This window comes from Pezoporus flaviventris, unplaced genomic scaffold (assembly GCF_033815535.1).
Source record: "Pezoporus flaviventris isolate CSIRO_AGI_PZ_B2104156 unplaced genomic scaffold, CSIRO_AGI_Pfla_v1 ptg000083l, whole genome shotgun sequence".
In the NCBI taxonomy this organism is placed as follows: Eukaryota; Metazoa; Chordata; class Aves; order Psittaciformes; family Psittacidae; genus Pezoporus; species Pezoporus flaviventris.
In genome coordinates this window covers 6464083-6490425 of record NW_026892631.1, presented here as the reverse complement: position 1 = coordinate 6490425, position 26343 = coordinate 6464083, and the positions used below count along the sequence as shown (strand labels likewise).

Genomic DNA, 26343 nt, shown 5'->3' with positions numbered 1-26343 from the left:
GTTTAGTGGACTTCTTTTGAAGTGATTAAAATCTCTGAATCTGGAATACTTCTTAAAAGAAAGCTCACATAGTGGTTACTGTGGTTCTTCTCAATAACTAAGGTTTGTTGGTTATCCTGCTGCTTGTTTCTAAAATGTTGTTCATCCATATGTAGAAGCTGGGAGGACACAGACAGGCAACAAATGACCACTTGCAAACCATGCGGTTCTTCTAGGAGGCTTTTGGGGACAATTTTTTTATGCTGTCCTTTGAGATACTTCCTTCAGCTGTATTTTGACAAGATAACTAAGTAATTTCAGAGCCTGGCTGCTAGAGGAAGGGGTCATCCCATTATTTCAGCCTCTAGCCCCACATTCTTATCCCCTGCCTTGTAGCTCCCTGAAGCAGATCCCCAGGGAAACTGAGCTTCCAAAGTAATCTGAATCTGCTTGTTTAGTGCTTTGAACTAACCAACTGCAGAGTTTGATGAGTGTGTAAGAGAGGTGGTCATCAGGTACACAGCAGGGAGTGGGAGGAAGTGGGACTGCTCCTCGTCCTTGCAGGTAACCCTTAGACCAGCTTAGCTTTTGCGTGAGGCTGAAGCCTTGCACAGCGACTGGCGATGGTCCTGTCCGCTTGAGAGGAGCTCTCAAAATGTTGCCATGGCTCTGTTCCATGAGATGTGCTATGATACATACAATGAATCCTACTGTTTGTTGTAACAGAAACCTGCAGTTTCCACTTGGTTGCCAGGTTTGCTGGGTCCCTCCTGATCTTTTAAATGTGAGAGCTTAGGCACTGCTTTGTTCCAGAAGCTGGAACTGCTTGCCTAGAAATGTTGCTGGGGCTCCTAGGTTTGTTTCTGTTAAGCAGCTGTATTTTCTTGAGTCTGCTCAGTTTATTCTGCAGAAGGCTGTGGGGCTGTGGATATATCATTCCAGTGCATGCCAGGTATTACTAGTGTTCCAATGTCAAAATAATAATAGTGTTTATCATCTTGTGCAACTGGCTTTGTGTTCCAAAAACCTGATTCAGCTCTACCAGGTAAGTGCCAGTCTAGTGTCATTAGAAATTGTGTAAAGTTTTTCCTCAGTTTTTGTCCTGTTTGACTTTGTTGAGCATAGGTAGCTGTTTGGATGAGGGTTGGTTGTTTGATGATGGGTTTCGTAATTATTAGGGAAAATTGATTTTAAAAGAGTTAAACATTTTATCAGATATTGCTGTTGGGCAGGGAAGGTACTGGGGGTGAACAGTAAAAGTAGATGTGGGTTGTTCTAGCTGTAAGTCACTGTAAGTATAGACCACCTTGTGTTCCAGAGAACTCTTTAGTTCGTAGCTCCCAAACACAGCATAAAGAAACAAGTACTCCTGGGAATGAGGTTTAGAAGCAAAAGCTTGGGTTTTGCTCTACTGTGAATTGCCATTACAAGGAAAAACCAACAGCCATACTTGGAATTATTACACTTGTTTTAAATAACCACTGTCCAGACCAGCAGAAGAGCTGATTTTGCAGTCTCATGGTCATGCTTTGTGCATGCCTTTATACCAAAGGACTGGTTAACATTAATAGGTCATGTTACAGTAGCTGTTTCCTTTTGGTAGTCCCAGTTTGTAGTATTTGGAAACAGCCTGTTTACCTTAAGGGCTTTGATTTGCGGGTTCCCTTCTGTTGCTTTGTTTTTAGCTTACACATCTAGAAGTAATGGTTGGAGGGTTTAGTCTTCTTTATTTCTGTGAATAGGAATGAGTTTCAGCTGTGCAGCCAGTCAAAATTTCAGGCTATCTTCGTATTTGGACTGATTATTGCAGGATGACAGGTTACCATATGTCAGCTGATCTGTGGTATCTGATTCACAGTAATTGTTCATGTGTATGCTCTTAGCCTGTGGCAAATGGAAGGTAATTTGAGTTAGCTTGACCCTCTTTCATTACACTCTTTCAAGGCACTCCCTTCTCCACATGGATTGTTAGACCTGCTGGAGTGCCTTGGCTAAAACAATAATGCAGTTTCTGTCCCCAAGCTAGTTTGGGTGTATCTCTACAACAGCAAGATGAGGACTTCACCACAGTTTCCTCTATTGTTGCTTGTTTGAGTCTATACCTTGCTGAAGGAGGGATTACTACAAAGATGCTACCCTGAAAATCAGTCAGTTATTGCAATTGCCAGGTGTGTTTTTCTTCAGCAGAACTTAATGAAAGCTTTGTTAGCGCATTTTAAAATGCCACGAGTAAATAATTTATTTCACAGTATCCACATATAAGTGGGTTTTGCTTTGAGTTCTTTCGGAAGATGCTTGGTAGTTGAAATCATTCTAACACTGCTGTAATGCTTCTGGATGTTCTGATTCAAAGCACACTGAAATCCCAGCCAGCTGGAAGATTCCTGTTGACCACAAATGGCACTTGAATTTGATCTGAAAGATGTGGAAGGTAAAACAATTGATTTCCTTTTTAGTGCTTAGTTCTTATTTGCAGTTTGATTTTTGTGACAGTAAATACATAACTATTGGTGAACCAGAATGGATAGCTATTAAAAATCTAAAATACTACTTGAATGCATATGGAAAAATACTTTTCAGTAGTTGGATATTGCTGTCTTGTTTTGGTGTCTTGCTGAATTTCTAAGGTTTCCAAAGAGAAACTCAGAATTGCTCTTGAATCTACCTCACTTCCCTTTTCCCACAGCTAAATCTGGTTAATTAATTACTGCACTACTGATCTTATGTGTATATGACAAACAAATAAAGCTCCTTCCCCATTTTTCATTCTTATTTGGCCAGTGAATGTTTAGGAGGTATTTTGGGCAATTTACAGTTCCCAAGCCTCTTGTACTTGGGAAAGTGAGTGGAAAAGTGTGACTTTTTTCTTTCTTGAAATTCAGATCCCTTCAGACATAGTCTTGGTGCAGACATGCTGTAGTCCTTTGAGAAATAAATAGTTGTGAAAGTTTGTCAGTGTACCTTTTGTGAAAACTTAATGTTGCAGAAGCATAGGAAAGCTTATGATTTTAATAATTATTCTAAGAGCTGAGGGCAGCTCCTGTTGGAGTCCAGAGGAGGGCATGAAGATGCTCAGAGGACTGGAGCACCTCTCCTGTGAAGACAGAGTTGGGCTTGTTCGGCCTGGAGAAAATCTCTGGGGAGATATTAGAGCAGCTTCCACTACCTAAAGGGGGGCTACAAGAAATATGGTGAAGGATGTTTTACAACAGCATGTAGTGAGAGATCAAGGGGTAATGGATTTAAACTGAAATAGCTTAGATTTAGATTAGATATTAGGAAGTTCCTTACTGTGAGGGTGGTGAGACACTTACAGAGGTTGTCCAGAGATGCTGTGGCTGCCCCATCCCTGGCAGTGTTCAAGGCCAGGTTAGACAGGGCCTTGATCAACCTTGGCTAGTGGAAGTTGCCTCTGCCCATGGCAGAGGGGTTGGAACTGGCTGATATTTAAGGTCACTTCCAACCCAGACCAATCTGTGATTCTATGAAAATGGCTGCTTTGTAGCCAAATAAGCATTTCCTGACTATTGGGAAAACAAGAAACCAGAAAGATGACCCAAATGCTGTTGGGTCATCAGTTTAAATTGTGTGTAGTAGCTCTTCAAATTAATGGTTGCTATTTCCTTAAGTTGTTGCTGTCTTGAAGGAGGAAGGATAACAACTTTGTTTAGATGGTTGTTATATTAGTCTTTAGCAAGATGTGATGCTTCACCTTTCTCTGAAGATAGCAAGATCAGTGACCATCTCTTTTGGGAGAAAGGTTCTGTCCCTTCACCTTCTTCAGCAGTCATTGAAATCAGTTACTTAAACCAGAGTTTACTCTGGAATTTCACTCCATTTTGACCTGTATTGACAGCAGCTGTCCAAGTCAAGAGCAGGGAGTTGAGCTCCATCCGTTGCGACCTCAGAAGCTGCAAGACTGAAGGTCTGAGGGTGATTGCAGTATATAAAAATGAGTAGTGCATTTTCCAGCACAGGAGAGTTGTTTTATTTGCATCCATTTGGTGCTTCCTCTCTGCTTCTAACTCTCTGCAAAGCTATATAGCAATTGAATATCTAAGGGATGTGATGCAGATGGTTATTGAGAGAACCTCCCTCAACACAAGTTGTTCAGGCCTTTGGCTAGCTAAGCATCAATGGGAAGGAGAAGTGCTTTGGGCTACTCTTGCTGTCTGTATGATTAGAAGAAGAATAGGTGTGATTGTGATAATGGGTAATACCTGAATGATTTCAGGTGCCCCTTGATAATGAGTTTAGACCCTTTTGTATCTTGTGAAATTTAGCAGTGCCTGCTTCTTGATCAGTAGCTTGTGATCAACAATCTGCTGATATGCTTGACAGCATCAGTGTGGATGCTGGCCCTTGTCAAATTTTACTTTAATTTAAAAGGTTTAAGTAACTGTAAAAGGCACACCTGAGCGGGTTCAGTGGGTGTCTAATGCAGCTCTCTTCTCAAAATAAAGTCTATGTTGATGTGATGCTGGATTTCCCTTTTTGTCTAAGTAACATTTGGACAGTTGAGTTTGTTAATGTTACAAGTGTTAAATATTAGAAAGGTGAATGTATTTTATCAGTTAAAAACAAAATAACATTAATAGGTAATCTTAAAGGAAAATATTGGTCAGGCTGATGTTGAAATAAACACATTATCTTTTAAGGGCTTCTTGCTTTAGTATAGATATTAGCTATAGCTTCCAAAATACACAGGCTGAAAATAAAAAAAGCGAGTATAAAGGAAGTGTTAAGTTAATCTTTAACTTAATGGCCCCATCCCTGTCAGCATTCAAGGCCAGGCTGGACAAGGCTTGGAGGAATCCAGTCTAGTGGAAGGTGTCCCTGCCCATTGCAGGAGGTTGGAACTAGATGAGCTTTGAGGTCTTTTCCAACCCAAACCATTCCATGACTTGATGAGTTGTAAAAATGTGGGGGAAAGAAGAACAGAAAATGAATTTTAAAGCAAATTTTATTTGAAAATTTTAATATTGATACTTGGTAATCTAGTTTAAGATCCATTTCAGCATTTACCTAATTTTTCAGCCAATGTCTTTGTGGACAAATTTTCCAAGAAACTGAAGATTTGAGTGTGCACTCTGCTGTGGGTTGCTCTTATGCTGATAAAATACAGTGGAAGTTGAAAATAGGTAGTGTATGAAAAAAAAATAATTTTAACTGTTTGAAAGGCCTACCAAGCAATACCTGCCATTCACTGGTGCTGCAAGAGTGGGTTCATTGCTATGCTCCTGAGTAAATCCTAGCAGACTGACTGCATAGTTTGTTTCATTTTTTCAGTCACCTTAATGGCCAAGATCTCAGAGAGCACTAGGAACTGCTGGTGTAATGTTTTTTGTGTGTAAGATTTAGAAAAATTAAACAGTTGCATGAAGTCAAGACCAGTAGCTCAAACACTGAACAGACTGTGAAATCCTGGTGAGTTTGGCACAGTGATTTCAGACTAAATATAGTTTGGGTGCCACCTTCCTTAGCAGCAAGGTTGGACTCCAGCATTCCTCTGGACAACCACTGTTGGCAAACAGATAGTCTGTTGAAGTAGTACTGTAATGGTTGGGGAAGGCAGAAATATTCAACTGGTTTTGTCAGTTGAGTGGTAGAAATAATTACCACTTTCAACATGAGCAAGTTTTAAATAGTAAGAAAAACTGAAGAAATGTTCTGTGTTTAGTGTTTTTGTGTTGTTTTGATGTAGAGATGTAGTCACTAAAATGATGTGTATATCCTGTATGTTAAAAATTCGCTATGATTTTTCTTAAGAGATTTGTGTAGGATCCTGTTGCCAGAAAGGCTGTATTTTTCAGTAACAGAAATGTTGTGTGTGCGTTACGGTGGTTGGGGGAGCTGCTTGAGCCTGGTGAAGTTTTCTTTTGTAAGATTTCTGGGATATATTTTGTCTTCCCCCAAATTCTTCATTACTGCAGAAGTGACTGAATGTATTACCAAAAAGTAATTTTAATACCTCTAGTTTGTGAAATTGAAATGCGGTTTAAGAAAGGGGCAAAGAGGGGTAGGTCAGAATAGCAAGATTGGAGAACTTGGTACCCCCAAATCCTGCTTGTATTGAATTTGTAGTATAGTTTAAAAAAAATGAACAAAAAATAAAATGGAACAAAAGAAACCCAACACCTTTTTTATTAATACAGGTAAGTGATACCTTTCCTCTCAAGGCATGCCTCTTCCTCTTCCCCATCAGGTATTTTTCATATATGTGTAGGCAAAATTCTTCTCTATCTGTTTCTCCAAACCTAGCTGGCAAAGTCTCTCCATCTAGATAAAATTTCTGTTAGTGAGAGTCTCTGTAAAAGGCTTGATCTTGGGGGTTTAAATTAAATAAGAAGTTACATTTTTAGTGTATTTTTATTGTAAAAATATTCATGTATGTGTGCATGTTTAACTTTTTTTTTTTTTCCAGAAGAGTAACTTAGTGATTCTTTGTTTATTCTTTCAGTATTTCTGGTAAGGGTAATGCAGTGGGTGGAGTGAGGCAAAGGATCAGTTTTTACTCCAGAAGGTTCCTGAGTTGGGCTTATTCAGCCTGGAGAAGGATCAGGGGAGACCTTAGAGCAGCTTCCAGTGCCTGAACAGACTGCCAAGAAATGTGAAGAGGGACTTTTGACAAGGGCATATAGGGACAGGACAAGGGGGAATGTCTTTAAACTGGCAGAGGGGACATTAAATTAGATGTTAGGAAGAAATTCTTCCCTGTGAGGGTGGTGAGGCACTGGCACAGGTTGCCCAGAGAAGCTGTGGCTGCCCCATCCCTGGCAGTGTTCAAGGCCAGGTTGGACAGGGCTTGGAGTAACGTGGTCTAGCGGAAGGTGTCCCTGCCTGTGGCAGGGGTTTGGAACTAAATGAGCTTTTAAGGTCCCTTCCTACACAAACCAGTCTGGGATTCTATGGCTTGCTAACCTCACAGAAATCCTTATTTTTGTAGGAGTTAACTTTGGAAAGAGCTGTTCTGGCATTCAGTGATGTAAAAAGATCCTCATCAGTGCACCCAGCTTTAATCCTTCCTTTCTGCCTTAAGGTCTTACATTGGGGTTGCAGTAAGTGTGGGGAAATGTCTCTTATCCTACCATTTCTTACAGTGATTCTAGTGATGTACTGGTAAAGGATCCCCTTTGTCTTAACAATTTCAATATTTACCTTGTATAACTTTTGTGTCTTGTAGGCTGTCAGTGGTGTCTATCGGTGTCCTCCTTGCCCACCTGAGGATTCATGGAGTGCCATTGTTCTGACACCAGTGGTGGGAAATGAAAGTGTAAAGAAATGATGTGACTTGCCCAAAGTCACCAGGGCATGGGTTCGCCCCTGGTTTAAGCAGTGTAATTGCAGATGACCACCAGAAGGGATTTTTCTCACTGGTGCTTTGCTTCTTCCTTCCTGTGTTGGAAGTATCATGCTCTTAAATTGGTTTAATTTTATCATGGAACCACATCTGTTGCAAAGCACAGAACTGAACATGATGCTCTTGGGTTCCTGTGGTTGGTAGGCTAGTTTTAAGCTATGCAGTCTCTTTTCTGGACTTATTTTAATACTCAGCTAGTCCCAAGATAAAAACCGCTTGGTTGAATAGGGAGTTGTTCTCTCTTATCATTTGTCCTGTGCTCCCAGCTGATCCCTGTTCAAGGTGAGGATCACTGAACAGCTCAAGACACAGTTGCGGTGGTGTTTTAATCTTTTAGGGCGGCATATTAAGGAAAATGGGAATTGCAGTTGGCCGACTTAATTATGCTGGGCTGAAAACTGGAGCTGCTCTTGAATTGCCATGTGAGCTGTGCAGCCATCTGTCATTGGGGCAACAACTTGTGTTGTAAGGGGCAGCTGGCAGGGTTGAGGCTGGCTTCAGCTGGCAGACTTAGGGGTTTTTAATTTGCCACTGTGTGTCAGTCAGAGCCCTTATTTGTGGGTAAGGAAGAGAGTGAGGGTTGTCTTAATTGTTTGTGCAATTAACTTAAAAAATCCCAAGAGGAGCAGTGGGCATTTCTGTGAGAATAAATTACATTTCTCTAACTTGCGTTCTGTCTCCTTACGGACTATTTCTTGCGGTTTTCGGATACAGCCCTAATGTTACAGCTGTGAAGCCATAGGTGTGCTTGTGGGTGCACTGAACTATACATGTGGCACAGGAAAATAATATATTCTTACTAAAATGCAGTGTTATATTGTGAAAGCACAAATACTGAAGGAAGTAGATTGAGAGACAACCTACAGAAAGGATCATGTGGAAGATTCAAATGTTGAGATTTTGCACTAGTCCTTTAGAAACTTTATCTTACAGGCTGCTAAGTAAGGACATAGGAACTCTTAATGCTTCAATTGATATGGACACTGCTGTGAGCAGAGAGGGGAGAAAAAACACTAATAACATCATTTCATCTAGGGAAGGCTGTGTGGGTTTATGAAAGGTAATTGTTGAGAAAAACTAGTTGGAGAAAACCCTGCAGTTGGCAGTCAAACAATATATGGCTTTTAGTTTGAAATACTTCGATTTTCTTGTTTTATTGGGAGAGGGGGTAGTGTTTCCTCTCTTGGCTGGCTTTCTTGGTTTGGTTTTATTCAATACCAAGCAGGAATTGATAGGTTACTAGTTTGGGGAAGTACAGGGCATCCCAGGATGGCATTTTACATTGGCTCTTGCATAAGTCTGATTGCTGGTACTTGTTCATCCCATACAGCCAGCTAATATGCAGCAGGTAGAGGGTAGGAAGCAGCACTGCTTTAAAAATGGATTCTTAGTCCTCAGTCTGGTCTGGTGCAGGTGTTAGCCTGCTTTAACTTAAACCAGTTGCTGTCTGCTCTAAAAGGACCTTTATAAAGATGGTGATAGCTTGGTGTATGTGTGTCCTGTCCACTTCTCCCCATGCTTCTACCGCATCCAGTAGCCTAGAGATCATTAAAGGGCATAGGTGTGACTTTGTACTGTTAAAAGACACTGGTTTGGGCTCGAAGTCTGTGTAAGTATTGGTTATGCCTTTCCAGTGTTTAAAAATAATTGGTAGGGCCCTTGGCTGTTAAGGTTGGTGTCTTATGAACATGCAGTAGGACATGTCTGAAGCATCTCCTCATTTTATGTAGCACAGGAATTTTTCTATAGACCTGTCCTACATAAACCATGTAATTTGCCAGGTGAAAGCAAATTTTTGATGGGAGACTTTCATTCTTTGTTTTCAGATGTGATGGAAGCATTTGTCCTTAATTGCTTCAGTTTTCCAGGAAATTATATTTAGTTCTCTGTACTCTTAATTCTGAAAACTAGAGTTGATTTTAAAAAAAAAAATACAGTGATGTGGAATAAAATGTTATAATTGTGAGGACCAGAAAGGACATTGGCAAACTCTTGTACTCATTTATAATGGCAAAATAAAGTTCAGTGGCACTTTCAAAATTACTTCCAGTGTAATGTTTTCTGATAAAGGATTTGTCTGATGCTGTCAGTATTTTGAGTATTCAAGTCCACGATTTAGCTGCTTTGGTTTTGATCTTTACTATGGCACCACACTTCGTAATGGATGCATTAGAGACAGTTTTATGGTGGCAGCCATGGTGTCCTGTCTCAGGCAGTCCCATTGCAGGGCTGTGGAGTCCTGGTATTATTTTTTTGTTAACTTGTGTTTTGATGCACATTGGTCTCCTGTCTCTGTGGTGATGAGTGGGGAGGATGGGACAGTGGTACAACTTTTTCCTTCCCTTCTCTTTATCTCAAGTGTCTTTACAGTGAGCAACACTAGTTCACAGTAAGGTTTTGTGCGATAGAAGTTGCTCTTTACTCAAGATGTCTGCAGCTCTGTGTTTCTCCAGGGGCACCAAACCAGATCTTTTTTGGTATTTATCATTGGCAACTTGGTTGCTCTCTCTGTTGGTTCTAGTTTTCCCTTTTTAGGTTTTTCTTCCATTCCCAACAGTGTTATATATGAAGGTTTGCAGATCTTCAGCCATAGTTCATAACTTTTTATTAAGAGAGCTTCTCTCCTTTCCCATTTGTTCTCAAAACACCACAAAATATATTTTTTAAGGCTTTTTTTCTTTAGCCTAAAAATCTAAGCTGAAGTAGTCAAACTGGATTTTGTTTTTTGAAATGACTTCTTTTGTTGTGCTTTTTAAGTTTGAAGGCACTAGCTCTCAAGTGTGGAACATGATTAACAGATTTCTCAACCTGTTACGTTATCTTGCAGCTCTTCACTTTGTCTGCAGGAATGCTGACATTTTGTGACTAATAGGTAGCACCATGTATAGTGTAAATGGTTCTCACCCTTGGAATATAGGAGAGTTTGTTGTAATGAAGAATGGTTTTAGTCTTTTACCTAACTGCTGCTTTTAAAGTCTTGTTAGCATAATGCTGGTTTGTGTATGCTTAATTATATGTTTTCAACACTTTACTGCCTGGCAGTAAATCTGGGCTGAGCTCTAAATATGACTTTTACTCTCCCAGTCTAGGTTGTTATAAATGTTTAATGTTTAATTTTTTTTTTTCAGTCAGGTAACTGTGTTTAACTAATGCAGTTGATCAGAAAGTAGCTCATGTTATTGCTGTCTGCTTTGCTTAGTAGCAGATGGGAGCCCTGATATATCTGAATTGCTTCTCTGTATGTTTAATTGAAAGTAATGGGTATATATTGCTTAAAGGAGCTGTCAGCCTCTTGCATGTGAGGCCTAGAGTAGCTTGTGGAGTGTTTCTCTACGTGGTGCCTGTGTATGTGCTGCTTTGTTGTTGAGTACTATGGGCTGCTACATTGCCCACATGTCAATTGAGGTGTTAGAATGACATATACCTGTTACCTAGCGCTGGTAGAACTCTGTCTCTAGGTGTGGGAAGGGTTGGTATTGGGAAGAATGTACGAATAACAGTTCCTTCAGCTGAAACTACAGAAGTTACTAGAAAATGGGAGTTTATAAGTTTGAGTAATTCATTTCCTTCCACCCCCACTCAGGAGAATCAGAGTGTGTATTGAACACAAAAAAGTGATAACATTTTTTCTTCCTTCTAGAACTTTATTTTTACTTGTGATAAGTGTGGAGGCCCAATATATTTTTTTTTAATTATTATTATTGTTATAACCTAAACTCTGAATAGTTACTGTTGGGTTTCTTTGTTGTTGTGGTTGGTTGGTTTGAGGTTGTTTGTGTGTTTTGGTGGTTGTGTTTGGATTTTTTCTTCCCATTTCTAACTTACTATGTCTGGTATTAATCTTGCACAAGAATTTAGGCATCACTTCCTCCATGTCACAGCATGTATATTGATGATGGATTTGCTTGGCTCTGTTGGGTTGCTTGGTTCCTCCTGTTTCATATTCCCCTCTGCTATTGTATTTGGTTTTGTTGTTTTTATTGTTATAGCGGTCTTACTTTTCATGTACCTTATGTGCATACTCAGATAGCAAAAGGAGGAAACTCAAAATCAAATGCTCCGTGCAAGTGGGGCAGATGCAGAAAAGACTCGGGGCATCTATTCCCAGCTGTGTCTACAGAGATTAGTGACTGTCAGGAGGGAGAGGTTTATAAACTTTGCAATTAAGAATGGAGGAGAATCAAGTGCAAGTAAGTGTCCTCACTCAAGACAGGGGTCTTGTCCTGCAGCCTTTTTCAGTCCTTAAGTGAACAACCAGATGTAGGAATCTCAACCTCACCTGGAGAAGTCTGGTTTGTGGTCAAAAAGCGGAAGTAACTTGGGGATTGGGTGTATCCTAGTGAGGGATAGAAATGCAAACACAATTTGATGAAGAGGAAAAAGCAGAGATGATCTTAGTAGGGGCTTGTATTGTTGTTATTGATGGGTGGGTAAAGGCTACATGGATCAAGCTTCCTCAAGAAGGAACTGAAAGGGGAGTCTTTCAAAAGGGTGGATGGTGTTCTGAAGTGTATTTCTTTGCCTAAATGATTAGGAAGGCAAGTCATGTTTGAATAGGTACTATACACTGGAGAATTGTGCTGTGAAGGCGGCATCCTCTCATTTGTGCTTTATGCCTTAAACTTTGTGAAATATTTGGGAACCAGCCATAGCTGCTGTGGATTAACTTCAGAATGGTGAGACATGTTGCATGCTGAAAGTTAGTATTTTAAAGAATTATTATTAAAATCTGTATTCTGTGTAAAATAGTAACAATTACATGTGAATAGTTTGCTTCAAGTAATATACTGTCACTTTAGTATAAAATGTTTACTCAACCTATAAAATAGGAGCAGGGTTTTTTTTAGTTAGTCGTAATTTGAGAGGAAATATTTCAAGAATTAATCTGACAGTTGTTTAGAATGCATCTTCAGACAATTTTTATGGCTGTGTTGAGCATGAGTATAGCAAACGTGGCTCACACTCCCATGTGCTGAACCAAAGTACAGGGGAAACATGGCAGAACTCAGTGCGCTTGTAGAATGTCCTTGATACATGTTAGAACGCTTAGAATATTCCAGTTCTGTTAGTGGAAACCCGAACAATGATCTAAGGATGCTGTTCTGGATGGAATATAATTAAGGGTTGACATATAATTCAACCATTGTTCAGTGGAGGAAAGCATCTACTTCTTTAGTAGGCTGTGTTCATGACCCATGTGGCATATGTTGAGTGCACACAATATATTTTACTTGATAAATCGTGAGCATTCAAAACATGTTTTTAAACATAAAAAATAGAGCATAACAGACTAAATGAACGTAGTTGTGTCATGGGGCTTTTTATGCTTTTAAATATATGTACTGTACATTCTGCATGCATAAGATTATTGGGATCTGTTCTACTTAGGTTGCACTCCAGACTCTTGCTATCCTGTGATGGGCATTGGTCTGCTGAGAAAGCGGATTCGGCTTATGGAGTTGGCTGTGTAAAAGGTAGTACCACGGGTCTGTAGATGCTCTGCATGCAAGGTTTTCCTCTAGGAAGGCTTAAGAGAAGCTCTCTTCAAGGTGAAAATGCCAGATGGTCAATAAAACCCTCTTGCCTCTAGAAGCGATGGTTAGTACAGGGTTAGGGCTGAATTGTTGGCTCTGACTAGTGTTCCTTCAAGCATTGCATATCTCTGGAATCAAATTATGCAGGAAAGGTAAAAGCATAGGAGCAGAATGGGTGCGCTCTGACTCTTCTTGGTATTTAAGATTCTTTCTCTTCTGTTATCTAGTATCTGCATCCTACTTGTAACAGAGGCCTTGAACGTTCCTCCACCAGAGACAGAATCTTCTAGAAGTCCTTTGAGAATGTGAGATAAATGTGGAATTTTTTTAATTTTTTTTTTTCCCTTAGGAATGTTTCTGGAAATTTTTTTTTTTTATCCTTTGAAAACTTTGAAAACATGAGAGGTGGCTGCTAACAGAAATAAGTCTTTGGTGATACCCTAGCTTTGTTTACTTGTTATTTTCTGGTTATGACTGGACACTTTCAACTGCCATAGTATTTTCCCAGATGTCTTGGGTTCAGCAGTAAGTGTCATTTTCTCAGTCTCAGTAGCTGGTGCAGTGCTGTGTTTCGGACTTTTTGCCTGGGAACAGTGCTGATAACACCAATGTTTTCAGTTGCTGCTCAGTAATGTTTACTCTGACCAAGGACTTTCTGAGTCTCATGCTCTGCCAGGGAGGAGGGGAAGCTGTGAGGAAGCAGACAGGACACCTGATCCAAACTGACCAAAGAGGTATTCCATACCACAGCACATCACGCCCAGTATATAAACTGGGGGCAGTTACCCGGAAGGACTAGATCGCTGCTCAGATCGGGCTGGGTGTTGGTTGGTGGGTGGTGAGCAGTTGTATTCTCTTCCCTTGTTATTTCCCTTATCATTATTATTATTGGTGGTAGCAGCAGTGGTTTGTGTTACACCTTAGTTACTGGACTGTTCTTATCTCAACCCGTGGGAGTTACATTTTTTCGATTCTCTTCCCCATCCCTCCAGGAGCGGGGAGAGGAAGAAGGGGTGGGGAGTGATTGAGCGATTCGTAGTTCTGATTTACTGACTAGGCTTAAACCGTGACACCAGAATGTCGCTGTAGATAGTGCAGTATGCCTGTCTGCTACTAGTGTCTCTATCAACTGGAGATAAAGATTCATTCCATCATAGTTCAGGCTCTGACCTGTTTCTCATCATCGTGCCTGTATCAGAAATCCAGACAGCACTGATGTGAAATAAGTCACTGGCTGTTAAGTATTCCACTTCAAAGATAGCAGTCTGATTTGATGTCAGGCTTCACAGTTTTTTCAGTCATGGTTTGACTGATGCACCAAAATTTCTTTGTGTTCCTTACTTGTTAGTCATCAATGGTGGCATATGCTCTGACATCTGGGGGGGGGGAAGAAATACTGTCAGCCAGCTACTGTATGGTGCCAGGGTTCTTCAAGGTGTAATCTGTATTTCGAAGTAGCCTGCCTTCCAGCCATGCTGGCTGGAAGGCTTAGGCTTCACAGGGTTGGAATAATGGCCACTTGTCCAGCCCCTGCTTGGGAGCATAGGGAAGCCATGGGCTGTGTGTTTTTGTCACAAGTTGAATTGTTTTCCGGAGACCTTTGGGGGGTGGTGTGTTTCTGAAATGTATGCTTGTGTGGCATCAAGATGCTTTTGTTATCTTTGAGGTGGAGGGAAAAGGTGGCCATTCTATCAGAATGTCAGTTGCACAGTAGTGAGTGTTACTGTATAGTTTGCAAGTTCAGTAAAGAAAAACATGGGATAAGTGTGATTAATGAAATTAAGGACTTTTGCTACTGAATTGATTTCCTAAGCGTTAGCACAAGCTAAAGCAATTCAGATCAAACATTAGAAGGCGTAGTTCACTAAATACTCCCTTACTGTCATCAGCAGTTTTCAGTGCTATTTAAATTCAAAGGAGTTCATAGGAAATACTTAAATTCTATCCCTCCTGTATAGTGGTGATGTCTGAAAGAAGCAGCAATTGAAAGAATATAAGCAGCAATGTCTTTTAAACCCTCCCCACCTCCTTTTGGAAGACATTACTCACTTGTGTGCTTGTGAGTCAGGTAGAGTATGTTGAGATGGGAGCAGCCAGTTTTGGCTTGGCTTCATCAGTTTCAAGCACGTCTTTGAGAGCAGAGTTCTTAAACTGTGTGGCCATCATCCCAAATGATCAACTAGGGGAAGCGATGGCCTCAAGCAAGCCAGCAGGGACAGAGATGTGTGAAAGTTGTTCACATAACCCCAAAATACTGCACATCCAATATGCAGGTGTAAGCCTGAGTGAAAACTAACTCAGCATGATTATTTTCTGTGTTTTCCTGTTCTAGTCTTGCTTGCAACCATGTCCATGAGCTCTTCAGGGTAAGTTTGGGTTCCCCCCCTGCTTTAAGTGTTTGAAGTAACTAACTTGGCTGTGTCTCCAGTGCTGCTGCAAATCAACAGCAGTGAAACAACTGAGTAGTTTACAAGTGTGTTGGTTTGGAAAGTTCAGAACAGGTGAAACGGATAGGCTGATTTGCTGAAGGAAACTGAACCCAAGCTGATGATGATGATCACAGAAAACAGAGCCAGGAAAACAAATTCAGTTTTCTGGTGTTACACAACAGTCTCAGTGCAGCAGGTAGATTCATTAGTTAGAGATTTGTTAATTTGAGATCATGCTTTGTAAGGGGGTGTGACTGTGTGTGGCTGCACTTTGAGCAAATTGACTGTAATTCAGAGTGAAGGTGTAGGAGGGTGAATATATTATTACTGTTTTTCTCTAGCTGGTGTGTTCTAGCAGGTGAGTTTTTCTGTGTCTTCTTGCACACTTCAGTTCACAGTTGCAAAGATCCCTGAAACCATGAATTGGCAGAGTAGAACCTCTTTTTTTTTTTTTCAGAAACTATGAGCCTAAAACAATAACATGGGAAAAGAATGAATTCTGTCTTTGTACCAGGAGGGTATTTGCAGAATTGTACAAGATGGTGTACAGTAGTAGTGTAAGTATTTCCTTGATGAAAGATGGGGACAGAGATATTATTTTGAAGTCCACCCTTAAGTACATAGAACTTCTAAGTCAAGTACATCATCCGTCCTGGCACAAACAGAAATGACTGGAAGAGCACAAGATTGTGATGGGAAGAGAGCATAGGGACTGCAGTGGGAGAGCTTGGTGCGCACAGACCAGGGGTATGTGCCTGATGAGACTGTAAGCCCCTCCTCAGGTCACTGTGTCTGAGGAGGCTTTACTTCTGAACAGGGATGGGGGTTATTACAGCTCTGTGCCCACCCTAGCACTTGATTGTGAAATCTTAATTATTTTAAAGAAGATCTGTTGGATGTCTTGGGCTTTGTCTTGCTTTTTCTCACCCTCTAGTACTAAGGGATAAATCTCTTCCTATACGTCTGTAATAAAAGCTTTTATTTTTGTTATGACCAAGTTTGAGCAGTATAAATTTGATCACAGGGCTAGGCAGCAGTTTCTTTATTTCTGTGTGCCTGTCTTTATGCATCACTTTGAGATTGCCCTCTTCTCTGGTGTTGATTTTGTGGGTTTTTTTTTTCCCCTGTAGATAAAATTCAAGAAATAGAAAGTGATGTTTTGATGAGTTACTCATCAGCATTCAATTTTGTAAAAAGGTTGCTACTACTCTGAAGTAGCTTTTTGTTACAAATAACTCATCAGTTGCTAGTCCTGTAGCTGTTATTAAATAAACAGTGTGTTTGTAAAGGCTTGGTGATGTTTCACTTGCCTGGTCAAGTGTGTAGAAGTACCTTATGTTTTACAGCCTAACTCATGGTCAGAATGTTTGGTGTATTTTTCCCCTCAAACCTCTGGACCAGGAAGATGATGAAACTGGGTCTAACACTTGGGAAGGAATGAGGTAATGCATATGAGTTTCTATAACTGCAGAACGCTTTAACAAGTTAAATTTTAGTACTTTTAATAAAATCTTTAAATTGCTGTGCTGAGGATGTTTTGGTTTAACCCAAAATAGTCTTCTTATTCCTTCATAGTAGGTTTCTTGCTGACAAAATATATTTTGATACAGATTCTTTGTTTAACATAGCTTGCCAGTGTAGAAAATACCCATGCTTATGCAGCAGTGTAAGCTGTATGGTGACTATGGCTGGTCTTTCAAAACATTGTGATATTAGGATAGGATTTTTCGATGTGTGGAGTACTCAGGAGAGTGAAAATGGGCTGAGGTTTTCAAGACTCTAAGGTACTACGAATTTCTGTTTTATAACAAAGCATTCCTTTTGTCAAAGCAGTTGAACTGGAGCTACAGTGTACTAGCAAGACATGTAATAGGAAACCTGGATGCTGAATACTTAATCTTGATAGGTGCAGCGGAAGTAGGAGAGCTGTTACCTGCCTGATGAGAATGCTGGAGTCAAGCAATGAAGGAATTGCTCTCTGATGGCACCTTCTCCCTTTGCTGACTGTGTGGGAAGTCTGGGCTCCTAACTTGGGTCACCTTCCAAAATGGACAGAACAGCTATTTGAGCTGATCTTTTGCTTATTGTCCTGTTTTAGCTCTAATAAGCCATAACTAGCAAAACCATGGCTGCCTTGAAAACGCTTGGATGCTCTACAAACTCTTCAGACAACCTCTGAGTTCTCAGCCATCCTTGGAGCAAAAAACCAAGTCTCCTTACGTTCACATGGATTCTTTTTTTTTTTTTTTTTTTTCCTGATGTTCTTCCAGTATTTAAATGTTTTCTCAAGTTATTTGTGTGGAGCTGTAAGCTAAGGGAAATTTTGCAGTGCTTTGGGCCAAGAAAAAGTCTTTATTTTATATGATACTTGAGCAGTTTGTCCTCCAGAAGAGATGATTATCTATAAGATTAGCTGTCATACAGAGCTTATCTGCAGGTTCGTTAGCCATCTTGCTTGTAATGTGATGTTCCTTCTTGATGTTAATACTCTACATCCTTAAAAGGTTGCAGGAATAAAACCAAATGACCTAAACCCCACAATGAATTAATGCTATAAGCGGCAGCCCTCTTCAACTGAGGTATTGCGACTGACCTAGTCTGTTGACGTACTAAGTAAAATTAGTTTGGCCAAATGAGAGTTTTTTCTTTCCTGGTGGATCAGTGTGTGTGGAAGTGTTCCAGGGCTGTACACCCATGACTCTTTATTTATACATATATCAGAATTGTCTGCAGGAGAACACTGTGCGCCTTGACAGCTATGAATGTGCAAACAGCTGCAGTTTTATTCTGTATGTGTGTGTTTAACTTTTCATCAATACTAAGAAGTATACTAAAAGGGACAGGATAGACCTGTGTAGGCTTGTTGGGAATAGGGGGATAGAGAGGGAGTCAACACTAGTTATGGGATGGAGAGGAACCTCTGCATGAGGCAGCTGCACTGGGAAGTCTTTTAGTATTCTCTAATCAGTCTTTTTGCACCTTATTTTCCCAGAGAAGCTGTGGCTGCCCCATCCCTGGCAGTGTTCAAGGCCAGGTTGGATGGGGCTTGGAGCAACCTGGTCTAGTGGAAGGTGTCCCTCCCCATGGCAGGGGGTTGGCACTAAATGAGCTTTTAAGGTCCCTTCCAACCCAAACCAGTCTGGGATTCTATCAAACCTAGGCAAAATAATCCGAAAAGGACTTTAGTGACTCAGGCTTTTTCTGTACGTATTTTGTCTACAGACTCTTCAATGTCTTGTTCTTTAAATACCCTGCTTTGTGTGTATGCCTGAGAGAAAATACCTGAGGCAGACGGGTAGTCATTGAACTATCTGTACATGAAAAGACAAGCTGCTTATGAAGATGGTCAGTTTTCTAGATAATCTTTATTTTTTTGGCCTGGTGATAAAAACCAATATTTCTTCCCCATAAAGCCTCTTTAGATCCTTGTGGCCTTCTGGTCCTTTTCTATGGCCATTTCAGTCTGTATCTTAATGACTTACAACACGGAATTACTGTGTATAGTGCAGGGCTTCTAGAGTCTGGAAGGGGCTGAGTTATTGGTCCCTTTCTCTTACCACACCATTTCCCCATGCCTTTTGTTGCATATGTTCAAGCAGTTTTCACAGTTAATGCACATTATTTTAAAATAGAAATTTACCATCCTGAAGCATGACAAATTATAGGGAATTTGTAGGAGTGTGGTGGCTCAGGATTTCAAAAAGGATATGGAATAAATGACAAAGAACTGTTCTATCTGGTCTTAAAATGGATGAATATCCACAACTATGGAAACTAAACAAAATAGGAGTTTAGGTGCATGAGAAGGAGGACCTGTCTAAGAAAAGGGAAAGTTAAGGATTCTGCTGTAAGTACAGAGAAAGACTGAACATAGAAGGCAGTTGAAAGAGGAAAAAATAACCCTGTTGAAAACTTTCAGCGCTTTCCTCTGGACGTTTTACAGTATGAAAAATTAGTAGTTCCTCTCCATTTTGTGACTTAAGCCTGCTCTCAGGTAACCAAGCTTACACTGCCTACTTTATTGTCTCAGTGTTCTTCAGTAGAAACTTGAAATGCAAATAGCAAGCAGCTCCTTTATTTGGGGTGGGGAAAAGAATGTAAAATACTTATTTTCTTTTATCTTTTTTTTTAAGATAGTGTTTCCAGATTTTTTAGTAAAACAGACCTTTAGCCAGGTTTGCACTATGAGAAAAATAGTTGAGAGATGCTGAGAAAAAGCTAGATTTGATTAATTTATTTTAAATGAAATTGTGAGTGGTTGAAAACATCAAGATACAGGGCATCATCTGCAGAGTTTTAAACTTGAAAGCATTGGCTGCAAACATTGCTCAGTTTGGAAGCTCTTAAATGAAGCTGCCATCACATTTTACTTGAGAATCTCAGTGAAAAAATGTAGCTGCAATTAACATAATTAGTTGCCAGAAGATATAATTGATAGCCAAATGCACTGATATTTGCCCTCCACCTCCACACACACCTTAGCAGTTGCAGCTGCTGTTTTAGTCTGAGTTTTGTTAAAAACAGTTCCTGTGTCAAAATCAGTTGTTATGTCTTAAAAATGTATTTTTTATGAAGTTCAAATGCCCTTAAATGTTTATGTAAACTTGTGTAAGAGCTCCTCACAGTGAAATGACAGTGTTAATAGACTATACTAATGGAAATTTAATAGCTACTTGAGAAAAGCTTTTAGAAGTTCATTGATGCAGCATCTTACGTGTGATACTGCTTTTATAGGTAAAAATACATGATCAGGCTGCATCTGATAGCATGTTTTCATTGCAGTTGAAAATGTGAAACTTAAAACTAGGTGAGTGCTGGCTTATGAAGTGCAGTGGAATGGTCTGGGTAACTAACGTGTATAGAACTTGCAGTGTTTAGGTTTTAAATAAGTATGCATCTTCAAAAAAACATAGTTTTACAAAAGTTCTGTTTAGAAGGAGAGAAAGAAAGAAACAACAAAGGTAAAAACCTGGATTAATATAGCAAAACAGTCATTTGGTTTTCTAATAAAAATAGGAATGTAATTTTTCTCCTCGCCCTCCAGATGTCCAAGAGTAGTAACTGCTGGATTGGGGTGCTTAGGAGATCCTTACTCTATAGGGCATGGAAGAGCAAAGTATCCTCCCTGTGCTGCAATTGCCTTGAACATACAATACAAAACATTGTTTCCATCTTTCTTAATGCTTGTTTTGTAACACATTGGTGTTACAAAAACCTGAAGGGGGCCTACAAGAAATCTGGAGAGGGACTTTTGACAAAGGCCTGTAGGGACAGGACCAGGGGGAATGGCTTTAACCTGACAGAGGAGAGACTGAGATTAGCCATTAGGGAGAAATTACTCTCTGTGAGGGTGCTGAGGCCCTGGCACAGGTTGCCCAGAGAAGCTGTGGCAGCCCCATCCCTGGCAGTGTTCAAGGCCAGGCTGGAAGGGGCTTGGAGCAACCTGGTCTAGTGGAAGGTGTCCCTGCCCGTGGCAGGGGGTTGGAACTGGATGAGCTTTAAGGTCCTTTCCAACCCAGACCATTCTATGATTAAAATCAGACAGTTGTGTTCTTCCAGTAAGTATTTATATAATGTATTAATATTTTAAAACTTGGTAGAAACCCACTTTAGTCTTATTTTCCAGAGAAGAAGGTTTGGATATGGGTAGTTGCCCTCCATATAGGGCTTACTTTACTTTTGTTCTCGAAGCAGCTTGGGTTTAGGTAGTCTATTGGCCCTTAGTACTATGGTATTTGGTGTTGGTATCAGCTTTTTATTTTTACTGTAGCTCTTAACCAATTTAGATTTCAGTCAGAAGTTACCTGCTACACTAGCGCTTGAGTCTGATGGCAAGTTTCGTAACCCATCTTAATAACATACGTGCTGGCAAAGTAATGAGTAACAAAGCATTTTTTCCCCCCACACCCTGACAATGCTTGCTTATAGTTCCACACACTATTTTCTCACAGTCATTTCCCTGAAGCTAAACAGAGCCATGCTTTCCTGCTCTTGTCAGGCACTTTGGAGTTGGTAATTCAAGTAATAGAATATTAGGAACAGTCATTTAGAAAGCTTTTCAGGGTAAGTAATGATAAGTGTGTCTTGGTGCATGCAAACCTTGCCACAGTTAGTCTTGTTAATTCCGCCTTATTACAAAGTACGTTAGATCCAGCATACTTTGGACTGATCAAGGACAATAAATGCGTGCTTTCTTTTTTGATGTGCACATATTTTGGCATAATTATCATTGAACAGCCTTGCTAAAAGGTAGTGTAAATATGTACTGCAATAGGGAGGTTGTCTTTTTGGTGAATAGAAGAACAGGTTTTTTTCTCTTCAGTCTGTAGTGTGTTGGAGTTTTCAGTTTACTGTTGCTAGTCACATTGTTGATATGGTGGCAGTTGACATGGCGTCGTTTCATGGTTGGGGGTGGGTATTGTTTGGTTTTGGGTGTTTTCTTTGTTGTGTTTTTGTTAGCTGTAATATTTGAAAAAGTATTTACATTTGTAGTACTTGGGCAGGAGGAGAAAGTGGCATATGTATTTAATGTCATTGTAACAGTAAGATAGGAGAAATAGCTGAAAGAGGTAGCAGAATTCTTATTTTACCTTTTGCAATTCGGTTATCTTTTCCTGGTGACATTCTCTTGGAGGTTGAAAGTTTTGAGTATTGGCTCCAGGTGTGTTTTCCTCCCAGCTGTCTGTCAAATTTAAAGCCAAGCTTTTTGCCTCTGGATTGTTTGGTCTGCTGCTTCCTAATCTAATGACTGGTGTAAAGTGCCGCTGCAGCTGAAAGTAACTTGAAAACTTTGCTTGGACAGTATGTATTTCATAGAATCCCAGACTGGTTTGGGTTGGAAGGGACCTTAAAGCTCATCCAGTTCCAACCCCCTGCCACAGGCAGGGACACCTTCCACTAGACCAAGTTGCTTCAAGCCCCATCCAACCTGGCCTTGAACACTGCCAGGGATGGGGCAGCCACAGCTTCTCTGGGCACCCTGTGCCAGGGCCTCAGCACCCTCACAGGGAAGAACTTCCTAACATCTCATCTCAGTCTCCCCTCTGTCAGTTTAAAGCCATTCCCCCTTGTCCTGTCCCTACAGGCCCTTGTCAAAAGCCCCTCTCCAGGTTCCTTGTAGGCCCATTCAGGCACGGGAAGCTGCTCTAAGCTTTCCCTCGAGCCTTCTGTTCTCCAGGCTGAACCAGCCCAGCTCTCTCAGCCTGTCTCCATAGCAGAGGTGCTTCAGCCCTTGAAGCATCTCTGTGGCCTCCTCTGGACTTGCTCCAACAGCTCCACATCCCTCTTGGGTTGCGGCCCCAGAGCTGGATGCAAGACTGCAGGGTGTGAGGGGGAGGGATGTGTCTCACCAGAACAGAGTGTAGGGGGAGAATTCCCTCCCTTGATTTGTCCATCTATTCTAGTTTTCTCCAAAGAAACTATGCTTTGTAGTCTGTTGGCTTGTATTGTTTCTAAAGGCTATGACAAAGTGTTATCTAGGATCTCTGAAAAAAATGAAGAATCAAACAAAGATTCGCTTGGTGATCCTCTGTTTTCCAAGTTACATTAAATCATGCAAAGTTCTTAAGTTGATGGTTTCTGGTTCTTGATTGCTATTATTTTTCTTCCTCTGTAACGTAGTAGTAGGATACAGAAAGAGGTGAATGACAGCCAAACCCAGGAAGCTCTAAAGTACTGTTAAAGTACTTTTTCTTCCTCTTGCTTCTTTCTTGGAGGAAATAATACTGACTGTACCCCCTCAACCCCCACAACAGAAAGAACTCTCTGGCCTTTCATCTTGTTGCCTTTTTTTTTCCACCTTAGGTTTTTGTCACTGGAAGGTAGATCTGTGACTGCCTTTCCTTGTTAAGATTGTCATTTCTAACTCTTAATTCTGGTGAACCTCACAAAATTCCTAGTTTAGTATATCAAAACTGCTCCTTGACATAACTAGGTTCCAGTTGGTCCAATGTGTTGATAGATGTCAGTCGTTTCTGATGTAGAGTCCGTAGAAGGCAGATGGCTTTGCATGGCAAGTATCTCCAAATCTGCTACTACTCTTAGTAGCGAGAGAGACATTATACTTTTTTCTTTTCTGCCTGTGTTACAACAGTGCTCTGCAGATGTTGCTTATGGCAGAAAAATCTGTGGGAAGCTTTCATTTCCTGAAAAATTGGTGAAATGATTGTGCCCTGAAATTGTTTTATGGGAGTTAGGCTTGAATAGCTGCAATAGGGTTTAGTCATAATGAGACTTGTAGCTATGTGGGTTGTTTCATTACACACACTTTGCTGTCCTTTCAAAGGGAGCCATGTTTCTCTTAGCTTCCCATGCATCACAGAAAATAAAATCCCTGCAAATGGTTACAGACCATAGAAAATTTGAAATGTAAATTGTAGATGCGTTGAAATAAATCTCTGCATTCTCACTGAATTCACTCATTTCTGTACTGTGGGTTCCCCCTACCCCCCCCCCCTTTCTTTTTCCTTTTTTTCAGTTACTAGAAACTCTACCAGAGAGAAAATAAGTGTCATGCTCATTCTTTAGTTCCAGCAGTGCTAAAGGCAGTTACTCATGTAGGATGAGATTAGACTGAAATAACTGCCGCTGGAAGTTAATAAAACCAGGAATTTAGAAACTTCTAATTCATTCTTTTTGGAGTTCACTAGTATCAAGAATATCCAGACTTACTCTAATTAAAGAATGTAAGCTTTCTACTTCATAGCTTGGCTACTCTCTGCTTATTAGAAATAATCTATACTCACAAATATCTCCTATTTATTTTACATATGCTAGCTATGACATTTTTCTCAGGAAAAAAATGTTATCTAGCCTGAGCCAGCCTGTCAGACAAGATGGAAATACCAGTTTGCCTTAATGGCTATTCCATAAAACTAATTTACTTAATTGTCCCAGCTGACCCCAGCCAGCATCTGCCCTATTGCCAGTACATAAGGTTTGGAGGCTGGTTTTCATCCCGTCAACGTTCGGCCTTTTTACAAACAGCATAGTTGATCAGGAACATCTTTCTGGTCAATTGTGATACAGAATAAAATGGGAATATTTGAACCTTTTACAGTGAGTTTTTATTGTTGTCACTGGCTACATTCTTCTAATGAGGTGGAAATTCATAGACTCACAGACTGGTTTGGGTTGGAAGGGACCTTAAAGCTCATTCAGTTCCAACCCTCTGCCACAGGCAGGGACACCTTCCACTAGACCAGGTGGCTCCAAGCCCCATCCAACCTGGCCTTGAACACTGCCAGGGATGGGGCAGCCACAGCTTCTCTGGGCACCCTGTGCCAGGGCCTCGGCACCCTCACAGAGAAGAAATTTTTCCTCTAATCTTTATCTGATCTAAAGCTACCCTCTGTCATCTTAAAGCCCTTAAATTTGGGGTGTTTCAGCCAAAGAGGGGGATGACCTTTGAAACTGGTAACCCAACTGCTCTAACAAATGAAGTGATATGACCAGGTAGAAATTTTAATTAAATAGGTCCTAGTTGGAAACTTGAGTTAGTATTCAGAATAGATGGAATAAGTATTTCATCTATTGTGTGGAATAAATCAGTTTGTAGTAATAAAGTCTATTTTCTTTAGTATCATTCTAATGTAATAAGAAATGTAATGAGAAAAGGCTCTTAAATACTCAATATTCCTGAGCCTTTAAAATCTACTTGGTCAGCTTTTTAATTGTAGCATCAAGAAATCATGCAGCAAGGCTACAGCTTTGGGAGTATTGCTTTATTAATGAGGAATGCACCCAAAAAGGGATCCTTGTGCCTTCTCAGTGAAAGCTTGGCAGAGCAGGAGTCAAGCTGCCTATTAAGCAGGAAGGGAAATTCTCTTAATCAAATGCTTGCAAAGCAGCCACCTGGAAATTTGTTTATTGGTTTGCTTAATGGTATAGATGATGCCGTAATACTGTATCATCAGTTTGGGAAAACAGGATAGTTTAGAAAAAAAGACAAAGGAATAAAACTATATTCTCATTCTAGTGTATTGGAACCAGTGTTTGAAACATGCTGATGCTGATTCTTAGAGCTGCTTATTTGGAGGAAAAAAGATATTTTTTCTTCCCTCTCTGAGTTAGTTAACAAGTAGCTCAAGCATGCAGTACTTGCACAGTTCTTCTGTATGTCTAATAAAAATGTGCATGTTAATGTATTTTTTATTTTTAGGAGTGCTGTCTTTAACATGGTGTTCAGTACCTCTTTTGGAAAAGAAGCTAGAATTTTTCATGAAATCCTAGTTATCACTTTCTGCTCCTGGCTTCTGAAAAGGAAAATGGGAGTCGTGTGTAACTAATGTTCACACATGGTTTTTGTGCTAGATAGTTTTAGACTATGAACTCCCTAGTGAAGGAGGTTGAGATGAGAGTTGCTGCTTGTGATGGTTGATAGTTTTTAAAGAAATATAGCTGGGAACAAGGTTTGGGCTTGCAGCCAGTTTATCTTTCACAGTTGTCTCCTTTCACTCCCTGTCTGCTTTGTGCCAGCTCTAAGAACTGAAGCTTTGCCTTGTGTATATGAGCTGTATAAGCATGATTTTGAGGGTGCTGGCTGACCTGACAGACCTTTGAGGCAGTGTATTCTCTCCAGATTTGGGTGACCTATGTGAGGATGCTGTAATGGGATTCACAATGTGCTGAGGGGAAAAAAGATCAGATTCTTAGATAAAAGTTGATTTCCATTGGATCTGAAGAATAACACAAATAATCTGAACCTTAAGAAGCTCTCTATGTAGATAAAAGGAGTAATTAATGTGCTTCTTATAGAAAATAAATCTAAACATGTTGTAAAACTAACATGAGCTTTTGAGCAAATACAGATAGAGTTGAGCATCAGATCTATTCTTGTTCTTTTTAGGCCATCGTAACTGCATGACCTATTTCCAAAGAATAATAAGCTGTCTCATTTGGGTAAATTCTGCTTAAAAGCTGAAAATGCATATTCCAGAAAAGTGCTGTTTGAGTCCTGGCGAGTGTGTGTTTGTTGTTTCTTTTGCTTTATACAAATACAGAGACTTTTAGCTTAAAGCATAATTATTTCTTTTTTCACTCA

The 26343-nt window shown here is 40.2% G+C and overlaps 1 protein-coding gene across 3 annotated transcripts in view; it reads left to right on the top strand.

The window, feature by feature from the left end:
* The window catches only part of FBXO11 (F-box protein 11), a 76637-nt gene that overhangs the window by 6919 nt on the left and 43375 nt on the right, over positions 1–26343 (top strand). The window lies entirely within an intron of this gene.